Raw genomic sequence first — 20,590 nt, forward strand, 5'->3', positions numbered from 1 at the left:
TTGGTTATAGCTATAAAGAATAAATTTGTTGAATAAAGAATTTTTGTAGATTGTTTTTAAAAACAAAGCAAATTCATATCCTTTATTTAAAACACCACATAGAATAAAAATAAAAGGAGGATGTCCATTATTTCTATGTAATTGAAGACTCTATTCATCCTCTTCTTCACACTAAGAATAGAACAGGAGGAAACTGTTTTTTAGTATATATGCATTTGAAATTCTCAGTGATCTGGAGTGATTTCTATTCATCTCAATATAAAGAGTGGCTTAGTACGAAGCTTTGCTAATGAGGAGGGCTTGATTGTCCTGTGGTAGGTTTTACAATCCTCCCTGATAAACCTATAGGCATCTCAGAACCAGATATTTGCTAACTCCAAGGAACTAGAAGATACAAGCCTACTTGCTTCAAAAAATATTTATCGAGAGCCATCAATGTGTTCAACCCCATTATGTGATCCAATAAATAAATCATTCATTTCACAGGACATTTGTTGAGTTCCTATGATGTGCCTTGTACAAAGTGCTAAGTGCTAAGGAATAAAGGTGGGTAACATATAGTCCCTACCCACAAAGAACTCACTAGCTAGTTGTGGGACCAGGTATAAATGCAAATCACAATATGTGCTGATATCATATGTGTATGATATGTGCTGTAATGGAGGTAGATTCACTACTTTTTGGCATCTCAGTGGTGAATAAAAGAATTATGCTGGGGGTGGTGATGAAAGGAGTGCTTATGGAGCACTGCCAAAAGAAGAAATGATATTTGAGGTGGAGTTTGTAGACAGAAGAAGAGAGAGAGAGAAGAGAAAGAGAAGTAGAAGTAGGTAAGGAGATAGGTAAGGAGGGAAGCAGGGAGGAAGAGAAGGAAAAAAGGAGGGAGGGAGGAAAGCTGAAGGATAATACAGATGCACAGAGACACTAACAAGGACGTGGAGACATAAGTAAGCATGTAAGTTTAAGAACTACAATAAACAAAACAAAACAAAACAAAACCCCCCAGAAACCTCAATTAAATAGTCAAGAGACTAGAAAGGGGAGCTCTCATGCCCTGTGACAATAGCAGAGCCCAACAGGAAGAAGACAGACTCCTTTCCTGGCAAGGGCTCAGCCAATGAAAAGCCACTGGACTCTTTGTTTCCTGTAGCCTGCCCAACTTCCTTTTCCCCTCTATAAAAGTGTTCTTCCCTTGCTCCGTGGGAACTTGCACATGGCTCAGCATGGTTGCAGACGCTACATGACAGGTCTCTACTGATCCTGAGTAAACCCATCTTTGCTGGAGAAATGTCTGGCAGTCTGTTTGATTTGGGTCAATACTACTAATGGAGAGGTGTGGCTAGAGAATAAAGGCTGGGGCCGGGGCAGTGTTGGAATGCTAGAGCTGATGCTGGAAGCCTTGACTGTAGTATATAAAGGACCTCGGTGCTGTGGTAGATTTTGGACTTTATCTTAAAAGCAGTGAAGTGCTAACAAACATTCTTAAGCAAATAAATGAGAAATTCAGGGGGGTTTTGGTGGTTATTTTGGTTTGTTATGTTTTGGATGTTGCTGTTTAGATGTGTGTTTTAGAAGGTTACTTTGGGAGTAGTGTGCGAGGTAGAATGTACGTCCTGATGCCTCTGCTACTAATAACAATTAGCCAGGTTTTGACAAAGAGCTGTGAGAGATGAGGGGATCTAAACTACATAGTGACAGTAGAAATGGAAAATTGTTATCAGCTCTTGCCTGAGACAGGGTCTGGAAACAAACAAACAACTTAGATTGGAAAAGTGGATTTCCAGTTATTAATGGCATAAACTTTGGCAGGTTACTTAACCTCTCTATAACTCAGGGTTTTTTTTTGTTTTAATCTGTAAAAGATTAATAAAAATAATATCTACCTCATAAGGTTGTTAGGAAGATTAAATGAGTTAATATATTAAAAGCACTTAGAATAAATAGTACCTGACGTAGTGATTGTAATATGTGCAAGTGATTATTAATATTATCTATTCAGAGGAGAAGTAAATCTCATATTTTTGGAATGAAGGAAGAAGAGACCATTTAATTTGGAATGTAGGGAAGAGGAAAATGCCAAAAGACAAAGACTGCTGGAGTTCAGAGGGTACTCCAGTTGCGGGTAATAGCAAGAGCTAAGGCTCAGAGCAGGGAAAGGATAGGAGATGTTGAGGTTTCAGGAAAAGGTTCAAAGGGTCATGCTTCAACAGGAAATAATTTCTTCAACAGGCAAAAAAAAATCTGAGAGCCTAAGGGCAAGGAAGACTCAACCTTGCCTATTAATAGGGGACCATAAAAATTTATCATCAAATTGTGATACTTTTGAAAGAGAAAAAAATAGTAAAAGTGATAAAAATTAAATCATTTATATTTATTTTAATATATTTTTGAAATATTTATTGTTCAAAAATTGTTTTATTCAAAATTATTTAAAAATATAAGTCTTTGGGAAAAAACTACATACATTAAAGGAAATTTTTTAAATTTTAAAAATTTAAAATTTTTAATCTGAACATTTAAAGATGACTTAAGTGTAATAATTACAAGAACAGAAAATTACAGGTAAATATCTGTCATGAGCAGAGACGCAAAAGTCCTGTGTGAGATATGACCAAATCTAATAAAGGACATATAAAAAGGGTAGTACATCAAGACCAAACGGAGTTTATTCCAGAAATGCAAGATTGATTTAACATTTAAAACTCAGTGTAACTCATTACATTAACAGAATAAAGGAAAAGAACATATAGTTATCTCAATAGATGCAGAAAAGGTATGATCAAGGAAAAACAAAACAAAACAAAAAACCCAAACCTCTTAGCAAACTGGAAATGAAAGCAAACTGTCTTATTTCAGCAAGAATATCTTTTTTAAAAATTGACAACTACATTTTACTTAATGGTTAATTTTAAACATTTGCCTCTTCAGTTAGGATTAAGATAAATATGACCACTATAACTACTTCTATTCTACATTGTACTGGAGGTACTAGTCAATTCTATAAGGCAAGACAAATAAAAGAAACAAAAGATATAACAAAGAGTAAAAAGTAAAAAACTTTACTTTTTTAGGGAAAAAAGTAAAGTGGTCATTTGCAGATGACATGATTATGTATGTATGTATGTATGTAAAAAGTCTAAAAGAATGTACTATTAGAATTAATAAACACAGCTACTGGAAACAATATCAATATCCAAAACTCAATTGTATTCTATATACTAGGAATAATTAGAAAATGAAAATAAATTTTAAATAGCATTATAAATGGCACTGAAAAATAAAACTCCTAAGAATAAATCTTAAAAATGATGTGCAGAGCTTCCCTGGTGGTGCAGTGGTTGAGAGTCCACCTGCTGATGCAGGGTACACGGGTTCGTGTCCTGGTCTGGGAAGATCCCACATGCCGTGGAGCGGCTGGGCCCGTGAGCCATGGCTGCTGAGCCTGCGCTCCCGGAGACTGTGCTCCTCAACGGGAGAGGCCACAACAGTGAGAGGCCCGTGTACCACAAAAAAATAAAAATAAAAAAAAATTTTTTAAATGATGTGCAAAACCTCTGTGCTGAAAAGTACAGAATATTGCTAATGTGATTATAAAGACCTAAATAAATGGAAGGATATTCTATGTTTATGATCAGAAGATTCATGGTAGTAAAAATGTCAATTCTCCCCCAGAGCGATTTACAAACAATTCAAAATCTCAGACTTTTTTGTGTGTGCCAATTGAAAAGCCCATTCTAAAATTTATATGAAAATACAAATTACCTAATATAGCCAAGGCATCTTGAAGAAAAACAAAGAGATTGGAGGAACATAAAGATATCAAGGTTTGTCATGAAACAACAGAAATTATAACAGAGTGGTGTTGGTTCAAGGACAGGCAAACAGACCAGTATAACAAAGTAAGGAATTCAGAAACAGATTCATGCATATAAAATCATTTGATTTATGGCAAAGTCACTACACCAATTCAGTAAAATAAATGATAGTCTTTTTAATAAAAGGATGCCAGAAAAAAGAGATACAATACTGGAAAATATTAAATATGACTCCTAGCTTACATAAAAATTAATTTAAGATGGATCAATAGGCTGAATTAATAGACTGAATATTTGTATCTCTCAGAAATTAATATGTTGAAACCTAATCCCCAATATGATGGTATTTGGAGATGGGACCTTTGGGAGATGATTAGGTCATGAGGGTGGAGCCCTCATTAATGGGATTAGTGCCCTTATAAAAGAGGTTCCAGAGTTCCCCTTGTCCCTTCTGCCAAGAACCTGGGAAGTGGAACCTCACCAGTGCCTTGTGCCCTGATTGTGGAATTCCCAGACTCCAGAACTGTGAGAAATAAGTATATAGAAACATTCCATACCTTAATGTGAAAAGTCAGATAATGAATTTTCAAGAAGAAAACACGGAATACCTTTATAGCCTTGAGAAAAGCATAGATTTCCAAATAGAACATACAGTTCACTAATCATAGAATAAAATACTGATGAATTTACCTTTATTAAAATTAAGAACCTTTACTTTATCAAAAGCCATCATGAATAGAGTAAACAGGAAGCCACAAATTGGAAGAGGATATTTGAAATACATATATCTCCCAAAGGACTTGTGTCCAAAATAAAGAAATAACTCATATAAAACAATAGGAAAGAGACAGTCCAAAATTTTTTAAATGAGCAAAAGATTTGAATAGGCTCTCCACAAAAAAAGGTATCTAAATCACCAATAAATATATAAAAAGATGTTCAATATTATTAATAACAGTGAAATGCAAATTAAAACAGTAATAAAATACCAACAACACCCATTAAAATGGCTATAATTAAAAGGACTGAAAATACGAACTGTTGGCAAGGATGTAAAGGAACTGGAACTCTAATGTTGCTGGTGATAGTGTTAGTGATAGTTCGGAAAACTGTTTAGCAATATCTACTAGAGCTAAACATCCCAAACTCTATGACACAGTGATATCCACTTCTAGGTATGTACTCAAGAAAGATGATTACCTATGTGTGCCTGCCAAGTATATATATATATATATATATATATATATATATATATATATATATATATACCAAAAATGCCCATAGGAGTATTACTCATAATGGCCCCAAACTGGTAATAAACCAAATGTTCACTAATAGTGCAATGGATAACTTAAAAGTGGTATATTCATATAATAGAATACTATACAACAACAAAAAGGAATAAAGCTCTGTAATACCTCAAAGCATGGATGAGTTTTACAATGTTGAAAGAGGTTAGAGATAAAAGAATGCATATTGTGGGACTTCCCTGGTGGTGCAGTGGTTAAGAATCAACCTGCCAATGCAGGGGACACGGGTTCAAGCCCTGGTCTGGGAAGATCCCGCATGCCACAGAGCAGCTAAGCCCATGCACCACAACTACTGAGCCTGTGCTCTAGAGCCCACGAGCCACAACTACTGAAAGCCCACGCACTGTAGAGCCCGCACGCCACAACTACTGAGCCCACACACGGCAGTTACTGAAGTCCACCCCGCCTAGGGTCTGTGCTCAGCAACAAGAGAAGCCACGGCAATGAGAAGCCCACACACCACAAAAGAGTAGCCCCCGTCGCCACAACTAGAGAAAGGCTGCGAGCAGCAACAAAGACCCAACACAGCCAAAAAATAAATAAATAAATATTTTTTAAAAAAATAATGCATATTGTAATATTCATTTATATGAAGTTCAAAAGGAGTCAAAAGTAATTTTTTTGGTTACAGAGGTCAGAAGAGTAGTAACTTATTTGGGGCTAAATCAACTGGGAGGAGGTGTCAGGGTGTGTGTGGTGCTGGAATGTTCTTCTCTTGATCCGAATGGTGTTTGCACACTTATATACACATGTAAAAAATCATTAAGCCTTAAGATAGGTGAATTTTATGGTATGTGTTATATCTTCACTTAAAGAAGATAAATATAGGTAGTAAAAATGATACGTACAGAATTATTATCCTCATTATGTCTTCATGTATCAGTTTCTTAGTCATATTTCTCTAATATCATGTCACTGGTATTTTCCTATGGTCTTATTATTTTGTATGTTTGTTACAAAATTACTTGCAATCTTTAAAATGGTGTTTTATTGTTAATATATATGAAACTGTTAATATCTTCAGTTGATTTCTTCTATTTCAACCATACTATTTTTTTTTTTTTTTGAGGTACGCGGGCCTCTCACTGTTGTGGCCTCTCCCGTTGCGGAGCAAAGGCTCCGACGCGCAGGCTCAGCGGCCATGGCTCACGGGCCCAGCCGCTCTGCGGCATGTGGGATCTTCCCGGACCGGGGCACGAACCCGTGTCCCCTGCATCAGCAGGCAGACTCTCAACCACTGTGCCACCAGGGAAGCCCTCCCATACTATTTTTAATTATGAAAATACTCTCTACAGTTACTGAGGTACCTGGTCAGATCAATAATAATACTAAATTGAGAATATTTTCCATTTTAATTGCATTATATTGAAATATAGTAATATTTCAGCCAAAATATTTTCACAAGTACTCTCTTTTTGCCTCCACTCAGAGTATATTTATTCAATAAATGTTTTATTAGATGAAATTTGTCAAATTATCTCTCTCTATGATTCTTTTGAATGTTTTGCCAAATTTAAATTCATTTGAGTTTTATTCTATTTTGGCACAGAGAATTTTCTCCAACAAAAGTGGGAACACAAAGGACATTCAAGATATCCCAAAGATCTATTATCTAATTTCAAAATCAAATCTTGCACTATTTGGACTTTCATTATTTCAGTACTTACAAGTAAGTTGAATATATTGTATTGCACTTAGATTGATTTACAAAGAACTTCCTTAAGGGCTCAAGCATTTCTAAAATTTGATAACATGTAGCAAAGAGAGAAAGCATCTACTTCCACACTGAATCTGAATTATTTTTTTATTTCAACATCAAATTTGTAAAAAAAAAAAAAAAGAAGTATACAGTTTAGTAACTCTAACTGCATGTACATACAAAATATTTATAAAATTTAACAACTATAGCTTCTATTTCAATTGTTAGATCATCACAGCTCTTTTAGGATGCAATTATGAATTTTGTATGTACCACAACCAATACGATAAGCACATTTCTTCAATGTATATATCTTAATTTAGTGGAACATTGCTTTTACCATGTTTTTACAAAGTTGTCCATCAAAATTTGTGTTCATTTTATTACTGAAATAAGCCAATAATTTTATATCAATGTTGAACTTCTTTTTTTTTTTTTTTTGCGGTACGCGGGCCTCTCACTGTTGTGGCCTCTCCCGTTGCAGAGTACAGGCTCCGGACGCGCAGGCTCAGCAGCCATGGCTCACGGGCCCAGCCGCTCCGCGGCATGTGGGACCTTCCCGGACCGGAGCACGAACCCGTGTCCCCTGCGTCGGCAGGCGGACCCTCAACCACTGCGCCACCAGGGAAGCCCTCAATGTTGAACTTTTAAACTAAATTTATAATGTTTTTAACAATAGTGTGAGATGCTTTATCTAAACAGAATGAACTTTAAATAGTTTTACTTTGATTCCATGATTTGTATGGGAAAAAATCTTGAACCATTTTTAATTGGCTGGCTTTTATTTGTAGCACCTGATATGTTGTTGTAAGAGTCTCATCATTTAACTGTCTGTGACGTTAGCATCCTGTTAGAACTAATAAAGTAACAGCTATCACTTCACTTTTTGTACAATCATAAGAAAACTGGGAATCTAAAATGAGCGAAATGTAGAAGTAAAATCATTTGATCCAAATGGAAAGTCCTGCTGCAGAGTGACATGTAAATACACCTTCTGCAGCGGCACATGTTAAATCATGATCTCCAGGACAATCATCTTAAAATAACATTAACTTTTGAAGTGGATACTTTCAGTTTTCACATGCTCAGCAATTATGGCCCCATTGTTGGATGGGGAATTTAAAAATTTTGAAAGTTACACCTTCAACATTAGCTTTTTTGAGAAACAGAAACTCAGTACTTAATTTTTCATGAAACACTCTTGGCTTTCAGCCTATTACTGTCAAAAGAGTTGACTGCAATTTTTATAAAGGCATGGATAACAAAATAAGAAAATTTTAAAGATTTTTACTATGGGATACTGACAAAACTGCTGTAGCAAGAGTACTCAGACCACTCTTTGTACACAGTATGGTAACCAGCCTCCATTTCCTGAACATATTTCGTGGACAACTAATCTGTAATTACCCACATTTCCTAATGACCCTGCTGATTAGCAGCCTGGCAGCTTGTTACATCATGAAATCTGTAGCATGGGCCATGGCATAATTGTCTAGAACACCAAATAGATTGCAGGGGCAACTGTGTTGAATACTTCTTCCTCCACCCTCAAGACCAGAAGGATTTAACTGTTCCTAGTTACCTGAATCCAAGGGCACATCATTTTATCAATTAAGACTCCACATGCTATCCTGAACAGCAGTTGTTATTTTATGTATGTATAGTTTATATATAATACATATATATATTATATATATATATATATATATATATAAAATATATATTTAGAAAGGTTCTGGAATAGAAAGATATTCTCTCTAACCAGGCAACTCTCTTTATATGTCTTAAACTGAGAATTCTTTTCCCTGCGTATTAGCCTCATACTTCTAGATGAGACTACAGCAGAAGTTGCAAGTACAGAATAAAGGCCCATCAAATTGATCTTTGCTTATTTTAATACAACACTTAACACTACTTGTTTAAATCAGGAAAAAAAATCCTAAAGTGGATGGTACAAGGGAATAGGCATAAATGGGGATTGTCTCAGGCATACTGGGGCATATGAAAACCCTAAAGTAGTTTAAATTCACAGTGGAAATAAATTCAATTCAAATCCACAAATATTTGTTGCGGACCTACTAAGTCCAAGAACTTTAGCTATAAGCTGAAAGGAAAATACAAATAGGAATTGAGCTAATTCTTTCCTCTTACCCTTAGGAAGGATAAGGCATATATACAAAGGATTCATATTCAGAGTAGAATGGTATGACATTTTCTTGAAAATTAATGATGTAAGACTCTTGCATTGAAGAAAATAACACAGTATTTGTTTCCAATGATTAAACTTGAGCTTTTGAGTAAAAACGAAAATTTGGAAAAATTGTATCCACCACTGTGAGTTTGACAGTTTCCCAATATCGAAAGGCTTTTCTGATGCGATTCATAATATGATAGTAATATGAACAAATGTGATAGTGAAAAGTGTCAACATTTCAAGGACTTGCATAACTCAGTGGATCAATACTTTCCAAATGACTAATGTGTAAGCAATGTTACAAAAATCACACATGGGTAGAAAATGGCCATCCAAATTGCAAGATAGACAAATGGATTTTAATATAACAGTCTGAACATTTTATTGATATGGTTTCAGAGTTCACATTACAAACTAACCTTTAAGAAACAACCCCTTGTTAAGTTTTGGTGTATATCCAAAAAAGAAAGAATATCCACAGTTTTCTGAAAAGGCTATTAAATACGTCCTTCTTTTTCCAACTACCTATCGCTATAAGGCTGAACTTTCTTTCTGTCCTTCAGCCAAACAGCTAATCACAACAGATTTAATACAAAAATGGTTATGATAATCCAGCTGTCTTCTAGTAAACCAGGCATTAAAGAGGTTTGCAAAAATGTAAAACAATGCTACTTTTCTCACTAAATTGTTCTGTCTTAGAAAATATATTTTTTCATTAAAATATTATTTACACTGACATGTAATGGCCTTATTGTTATTTTGAAAGGAATTAATATATAAAGATTGCCTTAAATAATACAACTGTGTCTAATTTCATGACACTGGTGCTACAGGGAAAACAGGGGAAAGAGAGATTATGGCAGAAAAGATACAGAAAGTTTTCACAAAAGACCTGGTATTCCACTTTAGACTCTGAAAAGTAGGACTTTAAGAGGAACTCTTTTTGAAAGGATGAAAAGTCATACGTAAAGGCTTAGAAACAGGAAAGCATCTGTTATTCTCAGGAAATAATGAGTAATGAGTTCAGTTGGCTGAAATATAAGGAAGGCACCATTCTCTCCTGCTTCTCTTGTTAACTCTCCCTCTCCCTCTCCCTTTCTGGCTTTTCTTTCTCTCCCACTCCATAAATCTTGATGCTTCCAACAGTTTTGTCTTTGGATCTGTCTTCTCACTCTATATGTCTCCCTCAACAATCATGTCCATCTTCAAGATTGGAACTTCACTTCTTGGCTGCTGAATTCCAGATGTTTATCTCACATTCCTTCCTGAGCTCTAGAATTATATGTTCTGGACATCTTGAAAGCAACAAACCAAAAATGGAATAAATGTTTTCCCAGAAGCCACTCCCCCTCCTATATCCCCTTTCTTGGCATCCCCCCATATTCAGAAATAACTCAAGTCAAAAACAGCAGAGTCACTTTAATCTTCACTCTCACCTTCCTCCCCTATCTTCTTTCAATTTCATCCCCTTCCATCACCACTCTTCCTTGTTTTTCTTTTCTGTACTATTATGGTATTTTCTTAGTTCTTTTCTGCCACTAGTCTCACAACCTTCCATTTTATCCTCCTTATTGCTACTAAATCCAATAGTACAAAAGCAACAAATCTAATCATGTTTCCCTGTCTTGAAACCCTTTGATGCCTGCCCCCCTCCAAGGATTCCCTAACACCTTGGTGGAACATAAAATGTCATCCATTACCTGGCCCTTGATTACTTCTCCATCCTTAATGCTTGGCAGGTACCCTCCACAGCCCATAGCAAACCTATTTCTTGATTCTGCCATATTAAAGAACTTGTAGTTCTCAAAATGACTCCAGGTTGTTTTACTTTTCCATGACCTTGTTCAGGTGTTTTCTCATCCAGGAATGTCTTTTTCTGCCCCATCAACAAAGGATACCAATTCACCTTTCATCATTATTCTAGAGATACATTTCCTCTAAGAATTTTTCTCTTCACATTGGCTTAAGTAACATATTTATTTTCCTCTTTTAATAATAACATTTAAAGTGATTATTAGCATGTGATATCTGTTTCTGAAGCTGTTCTTAATTGATTTCCCCTCTTCACAGCACAAAATACTGAATAAAGCATTTTGCAAGGGTTCATCTTGTTTTAAATAAAAAGCAAAGAAAATTTAAATATCTAGCAGAAAGTACCCAAATCCATATTTCTTCTAATATTTCTACATATAAACTGGCAAAAAAAAGAGCCAAGGTTTACAAAACACATGTCCAATAGCCATGTGTGTATTATGTCCTTTCAAAACTTTTTTCACAAATAATTTTATATTTCTGGAATTCCTTGAATATTTTGCAAATTTAATTTTTGATAGATTTGACATTCTTTTATATCACAGAGGTATTTTGTTTTGAGAGGTTTTTTCCTCAAACTGAGTCACATTTCTAGTCTTTAATATTAATATAGCTGCTTATTCACAGCTCATTTTAAAAAGGATTAAAATTCTTAAGCAGCAACATCATAGCTGTATTTGCCATCCCCTGAATTCAAGTGATATCAGAGGTACAGATATGCCTGCCAGAGACTTGCTTCATTACTGAGCTCAAGTCCCCCAAATCAGTGAGCATCCAATCCAGCAGATAGAAAGAAGCTCTGAGCAGCTGCACAAAATGAAAGGCTTTTATAGGTAGAAGGGAGTGGGAACAAGGAAGTTTTATCAGGCAAAAAGCAAATTGGTTACTGCAAGGTTATTTTCCTTTAGGGGATGGCACGGGTCTATCAGGCAGCATGGGTCTATCAGGCAGATTACCTCACTACTGCTGATCAGGCAACTCCCGATTGACTGGTGTGAGATTTCATTTCTGGGAGAGCCCAAACTGTAATTAAGTCTTGGTTTGGTGACGTGGGGCTTAGTATGAGTGACCCTATTTGAGGCCTGTTGTCTTATCTTAAAAAAAACAAATTTGGATGGAGATATACGGAGGAAATGCAAAATGTTCAAAGCTTTTATGCCTAATTACATGAGGAAGACATTATCCCAGTTATAGAAATGACAGGTCACACATTTACATAGGAGCCTAGACTTCAGTCTATCACACTCATGCAAAGAGCAGGAACAATGATTATAAAGACAGGGAAGTGCCGCTCATTTGCTAACTCAGGTGATTCAGTGATAAGAGATTTTTTTCATTGATCTGTAATTGCAGGGATGTTTTTCAGGGCCTTGTAAGCACCTGATGCATGGGAGGAGGGAGCTGGTTCTTTTAAAAGGGCTTAATAGAGAGAGGCAAGAAATAAGGAAGCAAGGCAGTGACGAATTAGAAAAAAGAAAAGGTTATGTGAAAACCATCTGAGAAATTAGCCAACATTTGTGGAGAGAATATAGAATGTAGAAGTTAGGGTTCTTTATGTAGATAATGAGACTATCAAGATTTAGTGAAGCCAAAGTTTTATGACAGAGTGGTGAGATCTAACAAATCAGATTTTCCCTCATTTATATTACCATTTAAAAGATTTTGTTTCATTGTAAACTGTATGGTTAATTTAGTGGGGCAATAAATGGTTTAAAACCATAGTAGAAACAGTAGATACATTAGTGATACGTTTAAACAGGACAGAAAGTTCAACCTCAGAAATAGGAAAGAGGAGGCGGTTCCTCCTCTCCAAGAGAGTACATGGAAGGTCATCCTATCTAAGGAGAAGGTTTTGATTTCCCACTTTCTGCTTCCCACTCAGTGACACTTTGCACCTGCTTTCTGTAAAGATGAGCTCTTAAAGCTGAAATTTGGAGGCAGAAGAATTGGCTTTTAGAGTTAAAGCATTGTGCTACAAAAACAGATTTGTATCTTCCCTTGGACGGCTTGGAAACTGTCAGTGCAATCCAGGGTGAGAAGCTGTGGAACCTAGAAAGACAGAAGGTAAGAGCCAAATTCCCAGGAACTCAAGCACTGTGTACAGTGTTGGGTTAAAGTGAGCCATAAATGGATGACTTCCTTTCCCCTCCCCTCCCTTCTCCCCTCCCCCTCTCTATTTGTTACACATTTTAGTGTGTGTGTGTGTGTATATATATAGAGAGAGAGAGAGAGAGAGAGAGAGACAGAATTCTTTTATAAAATTTTGCTTCAAAGTATTCTCTTGGGGCTTCCCTGGTGGCGCAGTGGTTGAGAGTCCGCCTGCTGATGCAGGGGACACGGGTTCATGCCCCGGTCCGGGAAGATCCCACATGCTGCGGAGCGGCTGGGCCCGTGAGCCATGGCTACTGAGCCTGTGCGTCCGGAGCCTATGCTCTGCAACGGGAGAGGCCATAACAGTGAGAGGCCCGCGTACAGCAAAAAAAAAAAAAAAAAAAAGTATTCTCTTGAAATGCAGTTATAATTCAAATTTGCTTAACTCTTAAAATAGGCTTTTTTTTTTTTTTTTTTTGGCTGTGTTGGGTCTTCGTTTCTGTGCGAGGGCTTTCTCTAGTTGCTGAGAGCGGGGGCCACTTTTCATCGCGGTGCGCGGGCCTCTCACTGTCGCGGCCTCTCGTTGCGGAGCACAGGCTCCAGACGCGCGGGCTCAGTAGTTGTGGCTCACGGGCCTAGTAGCTCCGCGGCATGTGGGATCTTCCCAGATCAGGGCTCGAACCCGTGTCCCCTGCATTGGCAGGCAGATTCTCAACCACTGCGCCACCAGGGAAGCCCAGACTAGAATGATTTTTAAGGCTTCTTCCAACTCTGACATTTGATTATCCTATGAAATCTGGGTTAAGTAGAGGGGCACGTTCGTATAGCACATTAACATCTGGTAGAGGCACACCTGAAGTGTAAGAGCAGAGAGGGACAAAATCAGCTTCTGAAATATTGAAATTGCCCCTCCTCAACAAATGAGTAGCTTGCTTTGTAACAAAGTAAGAACAAAAAGGATCACATTATAGCAACAAGTAGAATTTGTTACAAGTGAACAGGGCTAAAAGCAGCAAAGGCAAAGAATACATAGGTGAGATCACCAAAAGACAAGTGCCAACATGTATGCTGGGCTGTTCTTATTCAATCTTCCAAGTGAGATAGATAATGCAAATCAAATTTAGATAACAAATAATGCAATTACAATACAATAATAAATCCAATGAGAAGCAACCATGCTCATTGGGACAGTGTTTTGACGGATATACTTGTGTATATTTATTTGGCTTGACCACTTACCAGCTGTGTGTACTTGGGTTAAGTTATGTGTTCATTGTAGAAAATTTGAAAAATATAGAAAATATCAAAGAACGAAAAAAATCCTCAATGCAAGGAATTCTGGAAAATATTATTTTAGCTTTCCAACCTTTATACTAAAGGAAAGCAAACCAGAACAGGTGTTTCTGTATTTGTGATGTTTATCACTTTTACCTAAAACATCATTTGAATACATGTGCTAAAGCCATTTCCTTTAAGAGCGCGAACAGAAATGTTCACCATCGTTTTTTGTTTTTTTTTAATTTATGTATTTTATTTATTTTATTTTTGGCTGCGTTGGGTCTTAGTTGCTGCACATGGGCTTTCTCTAGTTGCGGCAAGCAGGGGCTACTCTTCTTTGCAGTGTGCGGGCTTCTCACTGCGGTGGCTTCTCTTGTTGAGGAGCATAGGCTCTACGTGCGCGGGCTTCAGTAGTTGTGGCTCATGGGCTCTAGAGTGCAGGCTCAGTAGCTCAGGTGCATGGGCCCAGCCGCTCCGCGGCATGTGGGATCTTCCCAGACCAGGGCTCGAACCCGTGTCCCCTGCATTGGCAGGCAGATTCTTAAGCACTGTGCCACCAGGGAAGCCCACCATCATTTACTAATCAACATTATTTTGGAAGTTTCAATGAGAGCAATAAAAAATGTTAAATGAAATAATTTGTAAAACCACTGGTATAAAAAATATAGAGAGCTGATGATGTAGTTGTACACCTAAAAAAATCAGTTTTAAAGTAATAAAAAAGAGAATTTGATAATTTGATCACATATATATTTAAAAATCAATAGCTTTTCTTTCCCTTACTGTCAATAAACAGACACAGACATGAGAAAAAGCAAACACACATAAAACAGATAGCAATAAAGAATTAAGCTAAAAAGAAAAATACAGGACCAATATTAAAAAAAAAACAACAAAAAATAGAAACCAAAAAAATCTGTACTAACTTATTGAAGGGCTGAAAGGCAAAGCAATCAACTGAGTATGGTCTGGGTTGGAAAATCTTAATATCACAAAAATATCAAGCCTGTAGAAAAACAATAAATTCAATTAAAAGTATGTAATTAAAATACAGTAAACTCTACATAATTAAATATACAATTTGAGATACACAAACATGCACACCACACACACACACCTGTAAAACCATCATCACAATCAAGATAATGAACATATCCATCAACCTCAAAAGTATCCATTGCCCCTCTATAATCCCCCACTCTGCCCCCTCCCCATTTCTAGCAACTACTGATCTACTTTCTGTCACTATACATTAGTTTTCATTTTTTGGAAATTTATGAAAATGGAATCTTCTGTTCTCCTTTTTGTTTGGCTTTTTTCACTCAACATAATTATTTTGAGATTCATTCATTTGTTGCATGTAGTTCATTCCTCTTTATTGTTGAGTATTTTACTGTATGGATATACCACAATTTGTATACCTATTCACCTGTTCATAGAAATTTGGGTTAATTTCAGCTTTGAGCCTTTACAAATAATGCTGTTATGAACATTTGTGTACAGACATGTGTTTTTGTTCTTGGAACTTTAAAGTCCCTAGAAGAAAACAGGAGAAAATTATTTGTGATCTAGATTTTAAAGTTTTAGGTTTTTCATTAAGATCTATGTTCCATTTTGAATTAATTTTTTTTTTTTTTGCAGTACGCAGGCCTCTCACTGCTGTGGCCTCTCCCGTTGCGGAGCACAGGCTCCGGACACTCAGGCTCAGTGGCCATGGCTCACAGGCCCAGCCGCTCCACGGCATGTGGGATCCTCCCAGACCAGGGCACGAACCCACGTCCCCTGCATCAGCAGGTGGACTCTCAACCACTGCGCCACCAGGGAAGCCCTTGAATTAATTTTTAAATATGATGCGAGGTAGGAGGTACAGATTGAAGTTCATTTTTTTGCATGTGAATATCAAATTGTTCCAGTACCATTTATTGGAATGACAAGAAAAGCCTGTTCTCCTTTTTTAACTTTGTTGAAAATCAATTGAATATAAATATATATATTTCTATATAAATATATCCAGAATCTCTAATCTGTTTCCTTAATGTTTTTGTCTATTTTGTTGCTAATACCATACTGATTTGATTATTGTAGCTTTATAATAAGTCTTAAAGTCAGATGATATAAGTTCCCCAACTCTGTTCTTTTTCAAAGTTGTTTTGATTTTTTTTTAAATAAATTTTATTTATTTATTTATTTATGGCTGTGTTGGGTCTTCACTGCTGTGGGAGGGCTTTCTCTAGTTGCAGTGAGCAGGGGCTACTCTTCTTGTGCAGGCTTCTCATTGCGGTGGTTTCTCTTGTTGCGGAGCACGGGCTCTAGGCGCACGGGCTTCAGTAGTTGTGGCACGTGGGTTCAATAGTTGTGGCTCGCAGGCTTAGTTGCTTCATGGCATATGGGATCTTCCTGGACCAGGGCTTGAGCCTGTGTCCCTTATACTGGCAGGCGGATTCCTAACCACTGTGCCACCAGGGAAGTCCCTCAAAGTTGTTTTGATTAATATAGGTACTTCATATTTCCATATGAATTTTTGAATAGCTAGTCATTTCCTCAAGAAAAAACCCTTGCTGGGATTTTGATTCAGGGTGCATAGAATCTACAGATGAATTTGGGAAGAATTGACTTCTTAACAATATTAAGGCTTCCAATTCATCAAAGTGAGAAAGAACCCTGCCCTACTCACCTCTAAACAATTGCTCTCAATGCCTGTTTGTGGAGATGAATGGGACTCAGAAGTGCTCGTAGAGGCTGCAGGGTGCTCCAGAGGAAATGGGCTTCTGCTCTTACTATTGCCACCAACACAGGACATTTGTGGCCAGGATGAGCTCTCCAGACCTACTCCCCAACTGGCATAGTGGCAGACTTCTCTGTGTCTCTAAGTCTAGACTGAACTTTTAGACCTAGGAGAAGGGGAGAGGGAACCCTCTCCTTCCTCAGTCCAGAAAATCACCTTAGTTTTTGGTCAATAAAACACTATCCATTTTGATTAATGATAGAAACATCTGCTCCCTTCAAAAGAAAACTCCACCCTTACCCATCAGGGTATGGTTTTAATGCTAGACTCCATCAAAGCAATAGAATCACCGAACTGTCTCTACATTTTCTCATATTTGGTTAATTCAGTCTTATCCATAGTACCCTTGTTATTCTAGTATATATGCTGATCTGTTGTTTATGACAGATTTACTCTGACTAGTATAATTATATATTTTAAATTAGTATATTCAATGTACAATTGACAGGTATTACTTTTTTTTTTTGAATATACTAATTTAAAATATATAATTATTTGTTGTAAGAGGTCCCTCCTCCACCCAAAATCACTGGCTCAAACTAGAGTTTATTTTTCTGTCATATAACAGCTCAGAGGTAGACATGAGTTTCATGGAGATATCCAGGGACCAGAGTTCCTTTCATCTTATTTCTTGTCATCACCCCTAGAGAATTGTCCTCATTTAGATGGCTAATTTGCCTTGATCGCTACCATGTCTACATCTCAGCTTGCAGGAAGATGAGAGAATTGGGATGGAAACTCTAAAGATGAGACAAAGAAGTTGCACACGTAATTTCCACTCTGGTCAGTGCATCACAGAATGAAAACCAGTTGTAAAGAAGGCTAGGGCTGCTGTCTTTGGCTGAGTAATCAATCACACACCAGCTGAAACTCAGAAGAATGGATAGTATCCCAGAAAAATTATCAGTCTCTGTCACAAATATAATATTCCAAAATCTAAATTTCTGATATTTTAATTTATAATTAACAATATAGAATTGCATTATTTTTCTAGGTAATCAAGTAAGTGGATTCAAGGAAGGAATCAAAGGAAAATCATTTCTTCTTGTTAATGATCATGTATTCAAGCACTGACTTCAATTAAGTTGTGAGTACCATTTCTACTTCTTCCTATTTTAGTGAATTATCAGCTGCTTTTTATTTCTCAATTCAATCTTAATAGCAAGATTGTGATAGAATACCACATAATAAGCTTTCAATATTATGAAGGTGAGAGTACCTTCCTTATAAGCACTTTGTTACATAAAAATTGGGTTTCATTCACCTCTTAAGTGCCTGTTCTCCTGACTTTTTTGTTTAGATCAAGAAAGTCAGTGCAAGAAAAACACTGAGTCTTATCTCAGTTACTTCATCAATTGGAAAACCTTTCAAGTCACCAGGAATACGGTCTAAGGGGTGAGCTATGAATACAGAACTATGGCCATGCAGCCGTCATGACTCAAGTTTTCCTCCTACTTTTATAGTAGGTCCTAAAGCTACGTTTGCTGTTCCTCCTCAAACCTTAGCCAGCACCGAGAAAACTTATGGGAAACCAAATGATTGAAGGATAAATTTCTGAGGCCTAAAATCTCACTGAGACTTTGTAAAATAAATGTTTTCTGAACACCAGATTCTCTATGAAGAGATGCCGCCTCAAATATAAGTAAAAAAAAAAAATTGAAAAACAAATCAGATCCTACCATTTCTCAGTTCAAAACTTGAAATGACCCCTTTAAAAAATCAGAATAAAAATCAAACTCTTTTAAAATGGCCTAAAGTATCATATACCATCTCCTTCCCCACTTTGCCCTTCTATCCTACAATTTTCCCTCATTCCCTCAGCTCCTCCCTTGCTGGTCTCCTCCTCCTGGAGCATGCCAGGCACCCTCCTTCTTAACATGGGGACTCTGGAGGCTCTCCCTTCTGCATGGAATGCCAGGCCCCCAGGTAATCTGCATGGCTGCCTCCATGACCTCCTTCAAGGCTTTGCTCAGATCACACCTTGCGATGCTGTATCAATTCAGGCCCCCTGAAAAGCAGTCACCAATGTGGAATTAGATGTACAAGAGAGTTATTGGGGAAAACACATGTGAAGAATATAAAAGAGGGAACAGGAGGCAGGAGGCATGCAGATCTGACACCTGTGAAAAGCAGTGGAGGAGGTGGGAGGATTGGGTAGGATGAGCCTCAAATTGCACTGCAGCTCTCTGAGGAAGTCTTGGCCAGGGCAATAGGAACCCCAGAGGAGAGGTTTCTTACAGAGGAGTCCCATGTTGGACAGAAATACTGTGACTTTAGTATTCCACCATACTCAGCCATTGGCCTGGATCTGCTGAGAGGGCATTTGCTTTGGGATGAATGCCCTAGCAAGCCCAAAGGCATGACAACTGAAGGCTGTCAGTCCCTTACATTCCTTGAAGCAAGTTATCTTGAAAGGAGATCTGAGTGAACTGCCTCCAGGGCCCCCTCAGAACCCTACCCTAACTACCCTATGTAATACTATAATCACTTAATTACACCATTTAATACTCTCCACTGCCAACTCAGCATTCCCAATCCTCCTTACCCTGCTCTATTTCACCTTATTCCATAGCACTTCATTTATTTTATATCCTTTAATGTTCATGATCACAATGAGAAGAATGTATCCGACATGTACAAGTGAGCCAAGGTTCGTAAGCTTAGAAACTGCACCCATTGTAGGGTTCCCTGGGGTTTCATCCTTAGACTTTATCTACTTACATTCAATTGTCACAAATATGCTATTAATAATGAAGGTTATGACAATGGCACCAAAACATCATTGAGCACTTATCATGTGCCAAACACTGTACTAAGTGCTTTATCTGCATTATCTCATTTAATACCCAGAACAATCTTTGAGGTTACTATTATTATTACTCCCACTTTTATAGATGAGGATACTGAGGTTTAGACAGGGAACACACTCCCTCTACCGGGAGATAGCTCTCACGTTTCAAGTCTGGGCTAAGTGTCCCTTCTTACATTTTCCTGTGGCAACCTGGATCTTCTCACTGAATGCTAATCCACTGAACTAGAATTGTAGGTCCCACCAGACCAGGGGTTGGCAAGCTTTTTCTGTAAAGGGCCAGGTAGTATATATTTCATATTTTGTGGGCTTTGTGGTCTCTGTCACAACTACTCAACTCTGCCATTGCAGTGCAAAAGCAACCACAGAGTATGTTAATGAAAAGTATGGCTGTGTTCCAATAAAACTTTATTTATGGACACTGAAATTTGAATTTCATGTAATTTGCATGTGTCACAAAGTATTATTCTTCTTTTGATTTTTTCAACCACTTAAAAATGTAAAAATCATTCTCAGCTCACAGGCTTTACAAAAACAGGCAGGTTGGCCAGGTTTCGTAGTTTGCCCATCCCTATACTATTCCATGAACTTTTAACAGCCAGAGCGGTATTACATCTGACTTTGTATCCACGGCACTTAGAATAGTATCCAGCTTATAGTGGGTGCTTAATAAATACTTGTTACATAAATAAAACTCACATAGCTAGTAGCGAGTGATAGTGTCAGGATTTAAACCTGAGTCAACTGGTTTGGCAGTGCAATCATACTGCCCACTCTGTGGCCAAAGCCATAAGTGA

The 20,590-nt window shown here is 37.3% G+C and overlaps 1 protein-coding gene across 4 annotated transcripts in view; it reads left to right on the top strand.

Annotated features, from left to right (window-relative positions):
• LOC109548757 (uncharacterized) overlaps positions 1-7,706 on the top strand; it is a 304,090-nt gene extending 296,384 nt beyond the window's left edge. For all 4 annotated transcript variants that reach the window (XM_073804685.1, XM_073804683.1, XM_073804684.1 and 1 more), the window contains 2 exons: positions 6,675-6,794; positions 7,309-7,706. The gene's annotated coding sequence lies outside the window, so the exon portion shown is untranslated. The remainder of the gene's footprint in view (positions 1-6,674; positions 6,795-7,308) is intronic.
• Positions 7,707-20,590: the final 12,884 nt, after the last annotated feature.

The sequence above is a fragment of the Tursiops truncatus genome, chromosome 5 (assembly GCF_011762595.2).
Source record: "Tursiops truncatus isolate mTurTru1 chromosome 5, mTurTru1.mat.Y, whole genome shotgun sequence".
Classification (NCBI taxonomy): domain Eukaryota; kingdom Metazoa; phylum Chordata; class Mammalia; order Artiodactyla; family Delphinidae; genus Tursiops; species Tursiops truncatus.